Genomic DNA, 9399 nt, shown 5'->3' with positions numbered 1-9399 from the left:
TCAACTTAAAGCACAACAGGCCGTCTGAAGCATCATCAAAGATGACCTCGCAAGGGCCAGAATTTCCAAAACTAAACATAAGTGCTGGAGTATGTTCCAGTACATATTGATTACACTTCATCAGTTCATGCATTTTGACCACAAGTGTCGAAAAACTGGTGAAGTGAGGGGCGTGTCCAGGGGCATTTTGAAAGATTTTCCAAAATGTACTGTGTGCTCTGAGAAATGTTTTAATTTGGAAAGGTGAGGTGAGGTGAGGTGTGAGGATTGAGCACCCCGTCTAGTCCAGTCTAGATTAGGTAAAGGTGCTGAGTGCGTCATCTCCTGGTCTAGTTTTTATTATTATTTTTTTTTATGAAAGGTGAGACAAAAAAGGCCTCTTGATGAGACTACGATCAGCCTGCCAAAATAATTTCTCTTTCTCGTATATTCACACAATGATCATGCTCCTTTGTCTTCCAAAAGCACATAATGAATTTTTTTCATAAAGATTCTGTGCTCTAGTGTTGGCTTCCAGCCTCTATTGGCCAAAATAACTTGTTCTCTCCTCTCCCTGCTTTGTCACTTGGCGTGCAGACCAGTGATCACCCTGATTAAAGCCACTGGCCAGCAGTGCGCTAAGGAAATTGTTAAGGGGATCTGACAGGCTTTGCGTCTGGTTCGGCCAGATCACTGTCAGGGAAGCGGCCATTGGGTCACACGGCCGACTGCGGCAGATCCACCGTGTCCGAACCTGCACGCCGTCATGCGCCACCGCTAGCCTCCAGCGCTGGGCGGAAGAGGTAAACAGAGCGTTGCTTTCATGCGGCGCCAAGACGCTGGTGCGCATTTTGTCTTGTTAGCGCGATTGTTCCAGCGAGGCGGCAGACATACTGCAGGTTGATATTGGAGGAATGCTGGAGGTGGGGAAAACACACCCCACACACACACACACACACACACACACACACACAGTCACACACACACACACACACACACACACACACACACACACACACACACACACACACACACACACACACACACACACACACACACTCCTTTGCTGCAGTGATTCTCCTCCCATTGTCACGCCAACAGCAGTGTCTTCTCATAATGCCTATCAGATGAAGAGCTGGAAATGACTGTCTGGAGATGCGATGTGACTTTACTGTAATGTCCTGCTCATAACACTCCCATTCAGCATAACTATCAAGCAAGGAATCTTGACATGTAATGGTTTGGGATTTAACCTTTTATCTTCATTAGACTCTTACAGTAATCTCCCACAGCCTTTGATATGTCACCATGAGGAGTGACCAGACTGTCCTAGAACGCTGGACCGCTTTTGAAATCCAGCTGACCTCAGATAGCGGAAACACAGAAATTTGTCAGACACAGAGTTGGCCTATGAGCATGACACTCCACATGAGGCTTTCGAGGGGCGTGTGAGTGTGTGTGTGTGTGTGTGTGTGTGTGTTTGAGTGTGTGAGAGAGAGAGAGACGGAGAGATGGAGAGAATAAGAGAGTGAATCTAAGCCGTAAATCCAACAGGGGAGAGCAGAACCGCGCCCGTCAGAGATACCAGAGAGAAGCGTCCAGGCGCACATCTCCCGCAGCTGTCCAGTAAACGTGCGATGAGAGGATGGGAGAATAAAAACACGGCCTCCGTTAAAGCCTTCCTGTTTCCCCCTGACACACACATCTCGTGATGGGAAGGTTAATGCCTGTCGACGTGATATATTCACTCTAGGCCAAATAAACACATCAAAACGCCAGGCGAGCGAGCGAGCGCGCAGGAGCCAACAACTTTGATTACCTGGCCCCGGTCTTCGCCCCCATCAGCTGCGGGAGCCGAGCCGACCTGACGTCCTGGAGGCAGCCGGCCGGTGAGCGAGCGAGAGAGCAAGCGAGAGAGTGAGCGAGCGAGCGGTCGGGCTCTGGCACAGGCACAGCTCGGCCAGGTGCGGCGCAGATAAAAAGGAAACGATGGAGCCCTCGACATTTCACTACTGGAAGGGAAAGCACTTCCCTGGGAGTAAGAGAGGGGGTGAGGGGGGCAGGAGAGGGGAAAGGGATGGACGGGGGCCGGGGTGGTGTGTGTGTGTGTGTGTGAGGGGGGTATAATAGTGCCGTGGGAGATTACAGATTTGCCAGGGAGAGACAGAGAGAGAGAGAGAGAGAGGAGAGAGAGAGAGAGAGAGAGAGAGAGAGAGAGAAAGAGAGAGGAAGCATGCAGGAGGACTGAGTGTGTGGACATGTCCACTAGTGAAACTCTCTCACTCACTCTTAATTTTTTTTTTTTCATCTCTGGTATAGCAGCAAACACCCTTCTGTCGCGCAGCAGGCCAGGAGAGGAAGTGAGGAGGAGGAGACCGGCATTTCCGTGGAATGACGAGTAGCCCTGGTGTGGCTCCCATCATGCAACAGGACGCGCCAGGGGGCTGCACAGGGGTGCGGCGTCCGGTATCCCCCCCCCCCCTCGCCTGGGCATTTGATCATCTCACAAGGCCGACTGAGTGCTAAATACAGCAACGTATGGTGACAGATATTGCAGGAGGTGGTCAGAGCTCTTACCTTCCCTCGCACGGCCCAACATGCTGTGATGGAACGTGTGGGAGGGGCGCTGTGGCCCAGAGACGGACACACACACACACACACACACACACACACACACACACACACACACACCCCTGTGGCTTTGGCTCTGTGGGGAACTTCTGAGGGGGAAAGCATATCATTTCATTCCCATTTGTCCGGTGGTCATCACTGCTCCTCTTGGGCCGAGCAGTTGCTAGGGGAGAGGGACACAGAGAGGAGCCTGCACGAAGGCCTTGCGGAAAAGCGTGTGCCTGAGCGAGCTATACCCGCCCTTGTTTGTCCGTAACTAGATGCTTCCGCGGTCAGCGCAGGGCCGTCTGCTTTGAGCCCTGGTTGTTGGCCTTTGAAAGGGACTGACCGGTGGTTTTCTGGTTTCTCAGGCCCATGCTGACAAAAGACAATGATACATGTTGGTTGGCACGGTCTGTGCAAAAAAATATTTTATAAATAAAATGCAAGAAAAGTAAAAGGAGAGGGATTTTGTGAGGGGAATTTGGATCTTACGTGTGCAGATATGGTGCGAAGTACAGAGGTGTTCAGTGCATGAGCCAGTGGATCTCATATACAGTACAGTATGAAGGCTGGTACAGTACATACCAGAACAGCATTGTATTAAAGGTACACTAGGTGACTTATCCCCCCTGTACACAATGCAAATGCTTTTGTTGTGGAGGTGAAGGACTAACAACAGGAAACACTATCTCCAAATAGCTATGTCTACTGACAAGGTAATGTTTCACGATTCTTGCCAGATTTGGCGGCTGCTGCATGAAACCTCAAGCTACAAGTTGCATGGCTGGTATTATCGGTAGTGACACGCTACGTCTATGCTGTATACAGTAGCTATGCCAGCAGAACAATTCGCCTATTACAAGTTCGTTGACCATCACATTGGCTTTGTAAAGGTCAAAATATTGCATAGTGTAGTGTACCTATAATGCTCAACTACATTACAGCAGTCTGTGCCAATTTTGATGTAGTTTGATTGCTAATGGCTATGTGTTAATGACTGTCAATGCAAGGAAGCTTCTCCCAGTGTGTGTTGTGTGATACAGAGGAATATAAAAGCATTTATTGTGTCAAGGTTATTCATATTAAATATCACCTCACTGCAGTCGGCTTGGTAGGCACAAAGGAAACATTTAGACAGCCAGAGAATTGACTGCTAGTGATACGTTGTGGTCTCAGACTTACTGAATAGTATACACACTGTGCTCATTTGTGTCAATTCACTGATAAGAGAAAGACATTTTTCAATAAAGACCAAATAAATGTGGTGCTTAATACAGACCTTATTGAGCATTAATATATTAGGTATGTACTGTATTAATGGCTAACATGTGTTTGCTGAAATTAAGTGTTACCCACACAGAATTTTGATTGATGACATTGTCACACCCTGAACAAAAACAAATAGAACCAAACATGAGAAAAAAAGACAGAAAAAGTCATGACTTTGAACATCAGCACTTCTCATCACCAATCATTGTAAATGAATGATGAGTCAATATAGTTTCCTGGCAACAGGATGATGAAATAGAGGCTGGTATCCAAGAAATACGGCAAGGCAAGAACAGCTTATAAAAAGCTGTTAGGAGATCTGAGTGATACACTGTGCACAGAACTTCATAAAAGAAAACGAAAACAGGCCGCACTTAGCATAACATTGCAAAGACACTGAGTGAAGCCGGCTCCTACCTCTGTGTTTCCTAACACACTAAAAACGACAATTATATCAAAGTTGCATCCAGCCCATCCTGTGTGGGTCAGCATGCTGGAGGATGACAGATTAGGACCAACAGACACTTTCCACATTAAAAGTTCTAACAGATCCTACACATATTTTGATAACAGGACCCTATAGCCAGGACATTCTCAATAGGCCTACATGCCATGCAGAAGTTATAGCACAATGATCTTAAAAAGGCAAAGGGAATGGCATCAGCTATTTATGGACTCAATGGCTAACCTAACCAAACACCCTCTTTTGGACACTGGAGGGGAAGTGTAGGAGAGGTCAACCAAAGATAACATGGAGGCATAACAAGGCCACAGTGACTGAAGCCAAAACACTACACAAACCTAGCCTAACGTTCTCAATTCTATTTAGATTGCTTTCGTTTTATTTTCCACCAACAGTACTCGATGATGATCTTGAGAACTTGAATTGCTGTTTTCTGTTTGTTTTCTAAAATTATTGCACAGTCAATATCTTGACGTGATAGCGACATCTAAATATGTTGCTTCTCTCTACAGCCTTTTTGTTGTAAACAAAATCAACCAAAGCATGCGATAGCGACATCTAAATATGTTGCTTCTCTCTACACCCTCTCTGTTTTTAGGTTGTCCATGTAAAATGCTTAAACTGTGGTGTCTGTATATTCTGGTTTTCACCATACTAAGCTCAATTTTTAAGATTGAACATTAGTCTGGGACTAGAGGACTAGAGTATGCCCGTTTCTGATTGGAGCCAAAGGTTCTGGCAGTAAACAGAGGAGATAGATCTGCTGGTTTCCAGCCTGAGCTGCCGGGCGAAATTCAAATTCCCCGGAAGTTCAGGCAGGGTTCACCCAGCCTAGTGTCTGTGCTCACAAAAGGCTCCAAACTCCAAACTGCTGTAGACAAATTCATGTTTGTCATAACCGTATGGAATCCATATTTCACTGCCAAGCACCTCGGCTGATTTTCTTGTAATCTGTAACTCAACATATTTTGGATCATGGCATGCTGCATTTCTGGGCAAAACATTGCTGTTTTTGTTCAGAATTGTGTACCAATACAACAAGTCTTATATTGAATTTCAGGTATTACAGTATGTATATTTACACTATTTGAGGTAGTTAAAAGCCTACTGTACCATGCAAAGTTCAAAGTTCAGACAGTCCAGCTGAACCAGCAAAGTGTGCTTGCAAAAGAAATAATAGCTTTCTCTGGACGGCACTTTACCTCCATAAACATTACTTTCTTTAACTACATGACTTCACAAACTAGAAATGCAATTCCAAGGAATTACCAGTGCATGAAAATGCAAAAATGTAGAAAAAGATAATGTAGATATGGTTACTAAGGTGTTGCTAGGGTAGACATGGTGGTTGCATAATTTAATGAAAGTTGATAGTGTATCAGTAGGTTAAAAGTTGAATATGGATAGCTTAAAAGACAATTTAATGATTGTTGATTGACAGATAGTTTAATGCATGTTGATTGTTGCTAGGGTACTTAAGGTAATTGATAGGCTGTTGGTAGGGTACTTGAGGTAGTTGCTAAGCTGTTGCTAGGGTGGTTACTATAGTGGTTGTCTAGAAAAATCATGTTGGTTGCTATGGAAACTGACATAGATGCTTTATTTCAACGGTTGCTATGTTGGTTGCTAAGTAGGTGGAAGTTTAATATAGTTGGCTGGAGGTATAGTTGATGATAACTGACAGTTGGAATGGTTGAATGGTTGATACACATTAAGTGTAATGAATGATGATAGATAGTTTAATGGATGTTGATGCAGAAAGTTTAATGAATGTTGATATTTTAAAAGTAGATCGTTTAAAAGTTGTTCATAGGCTGACAGTTTAATGCAAAGATATGAAATTGAATTCAGATGTAATCTAAGAGATCCAGTTGATAAAATAGTTCATGCATAATGAGGAAGCAAGAGAGAGAGAGAGATCAATTTAGTTTGAACATCTAACATTCATGTGGTATCAAATGGCATCAGTAAAACATATGGATTGTTTATATAATTGATTCATGGAATATTTGATTTTAATTATCAGCATGTAATTCAAATTAATCAGCATGTAAAAGGTTTGATGATTAGATTCCTCCAAAATCATTAGCCTCAAATACAATAAGCTAGAGACAGTTCATAGAGCACACATCTATACAAATCAAATAGCCTCTGGATGTAGAGTTTGACGTTTTTGACCTTTCATTAAAAAGAATTTTCTTGATCTTTATCTTGATATTGAAAACAAGCAGTATAAGGGCTATTTCATTAATCAGTTCAACTTCATTTTTTGTAATTTAAACCCACCACCAACCCCCCCTCTTTGGAGGACAACTTTATTGTATGAGTGGCCCAACTTTTAATTATTCAATGTCCATTTGTTGGCTTTAAAAAAAGGTAAAAGATTATTGGACGCCACACAATTACACCAAAATCATTGGTTGATCTATTGTACCTTTCATTATAAAGTCTATAGAAATTCAGTTTTGTTTTGTGTCGGGGAAAAGTCAAGGAATTTTATATTTGACTTAGAGTGGGAACCCTGATTTTGGTTTTTGTCATAAAACATTCATCATATTTCATGGCTTCTAGTTGTTATAATATTGATAAAATGGTTCTAAATTAGTAAAATGTGTAAGTTAATATAATGGTTTAAAATGAGTAAAATGTGTAAAATGACATGATGTACAAAAGATTTGATGTACGAAAGACTTGATGAACAAAAAATTAATTAAGAATACAGAACACAGGATCATGATAACTGTAATATGTCTGTATAACACCTGAATGGGCACAGTGCTGAGGATCAGAGATGAAGATGTTATCCAACAATGTGTTCTTCTCAGTGGTCGAGGTGGTAATGAGATTTGTGAATCCTTTAGACTGGAACAACTCATAGATTGGCTTCCTTCCATTGGTCAACATGTCCTCATTGAAATCCCCACAGACTATAACTGGACTATCAGCAATAACATGTAAAGACTCCAATAAATGGCAGAGATTTGGCAAAAATAGGTTCGTGTTGTAATCCGGTGGTCTGTAAATCACTGCAATTAGTAGTGGAACTGGAGCAGCAAATTTCAAAACCAGGAATTCGAGATCAGTCACACCCTGTATGTATGGCATGTGATGGGCTTGAAGATGGCTTTTTACAAACATAGCAACTCCCCCACCATTTTTCTGTGCAAAATGTGAAAGAGTAGTGTATGACACATGTCTATTGCGCTTATACATTCTATAGTTCTCCAAATGGATATTTTCTGGGACAAATGTGCCAAAAAGGTGTGTTTCAGTAAAGCACAAAATATCTGCGAGGCACAATTCATGATGTCTCTTAATGTCATCAATATGGGCTGACAGTCCTTCAGTGTTGTGATGGATCAGTGTTAAAGATGGTGATCTCAGAGTGGGGAGGCAGTGAAGAAGGGGCATGGCATTTCTAAAGTCGACTTTTTGCATACTGTCCACGGAAACGGTCACTTCTGGATCGGCATATATTTTATTTTCATCAAAATCAACTATGCGTAGACCATGTAGTGAAGTCGTTCTGCTGAGAGCAACGTATGCCATGCCAGGTTCAAATATGCGCTGCAACGAGACCACTGCAGAAACTGTCGTCATGCCTTGACATTTGTGTATGGTACAACCAAAGGCTAGAGTCATTGGAAATTGGTGGCGAACCACACCCTTTTTACTAAGAGGTTCCTCTACTCTTTCAATGTACACCAAATTGTCCGGTCCTTCTGGTCCTTTATTGCGATGTCTTTGTCCTGCATTGGGACTGTCCAATTCAACACCAAGCATTTTTACAAGTGATCTGCCATTTTGGTCATGATAAACAATTTTTCCAATCTTTCCAAATGAACCATTCACCAGTCCATCTTCCACATCTATGTTTCTTATTAACATCACACGAGCACCATCAGCAACTTGTAGTCTGTCTGGTAAATCTCCTTTATGTCCTTCAAAAGGTGCACTCTGTCTTTCCATCCGACCAGTTCGTAGATCTTTCTTATAGTCATGTGCATCAATGTTGATCAGTTCAGAGTATAGAGCAGATATTGTGTTTGCATTGTGTTGGTTTACTTCTTTATTTGTAGCAAAAACATGCAGGATGTCTTTGGGACAGTCATCAGCTTGACATATGGCCTGTGCAAGTAGAGCTCTGTCTGATTCAGATAATGCCTCTCCTTTGCGTTTCACTCTTATCCTGTTGAGCAGCTCAGCAAATGGCACATCATCTTTCTGGCGCATGATTTCTGTGAGAGTGACTACTTGGAACCGATCTTTCCAGATATCAAGAACATGATCCTCAAACACACAGAGAGGTTTGGCTTTACCGGGGGGACTTATCTGGTTGAAATCGCCACAGGCAAGTATTGAGACTCCGCCAAAAGGTTTCTTGCTGCCTTTGATTTCTTGCAGTCTCCAATTGACATATGCAAAGAGTGATTTTGATATCATGGACACTTCATCAATGACAATTATTTCAACATTGGATAAGGTTGCTCTCACTTCATCTAGACGGTTTCCAAGGCACTGGTAAGGTGGTTTAAGGCTTCTTGGTAGTTTCAGTACAGAATGCAGTGTCTTGCCAGATATATTGTAAGCTGCTGTGCCAGTAAATGATGTGAGAAGGACAGTGGGCATGGACATGTCTCTTTCCTCTGTGATGCGAGGTAACTTGCGGAGTATCTTTGATGCCTCTATGTAAATGCATTTGATGAGGTGTGATTTACCAGTTCCAGCTCCACCAGTGACAAAGTAAAAGAACTGATCGGCATTCTGTCCACATACGCGTCTCATGCACCATTTACGCACTGTATAGAATATAGATGCCTGCGTTTGATTTAGATTTTGATACATGTTACGGACCACAGTGGGGTCTATTTGAGGAGCCTCAAACATTGGTGCTGCACTTCCTCTGTTTGTGGTACTTGAGCTGTATTCAGGAATGTCATCTCGTTCATTTATTTCGTCTGGATTCATTTCCTCACGCTCAGAAATGCACTCAAGTCGAAGAAGCTCTGTCTCAGGTGCAAGTGTTGTCCATGCATCCTCCATAGGTCCATTTTCTTCTATGTTCTCAATAGCTT

This window comes from Sardina pilchardus, chromosome 5 (genome assembly GCF_963854185.1).
Source record: "Sardina pilchardus chromosome 5, fSarPil1.1, whole genome shotgun sequence".
NCBI lineage: Eukaryota > Metazoa > Chordata > Actinopteri > Clupeiformes > Clupeidae > Sardina > Sardina pilchardus.
The sequence above is the reverse complement of the archived record's forward strand: the minus strand, read 5'-3'. Positions refer to the sequence as shown.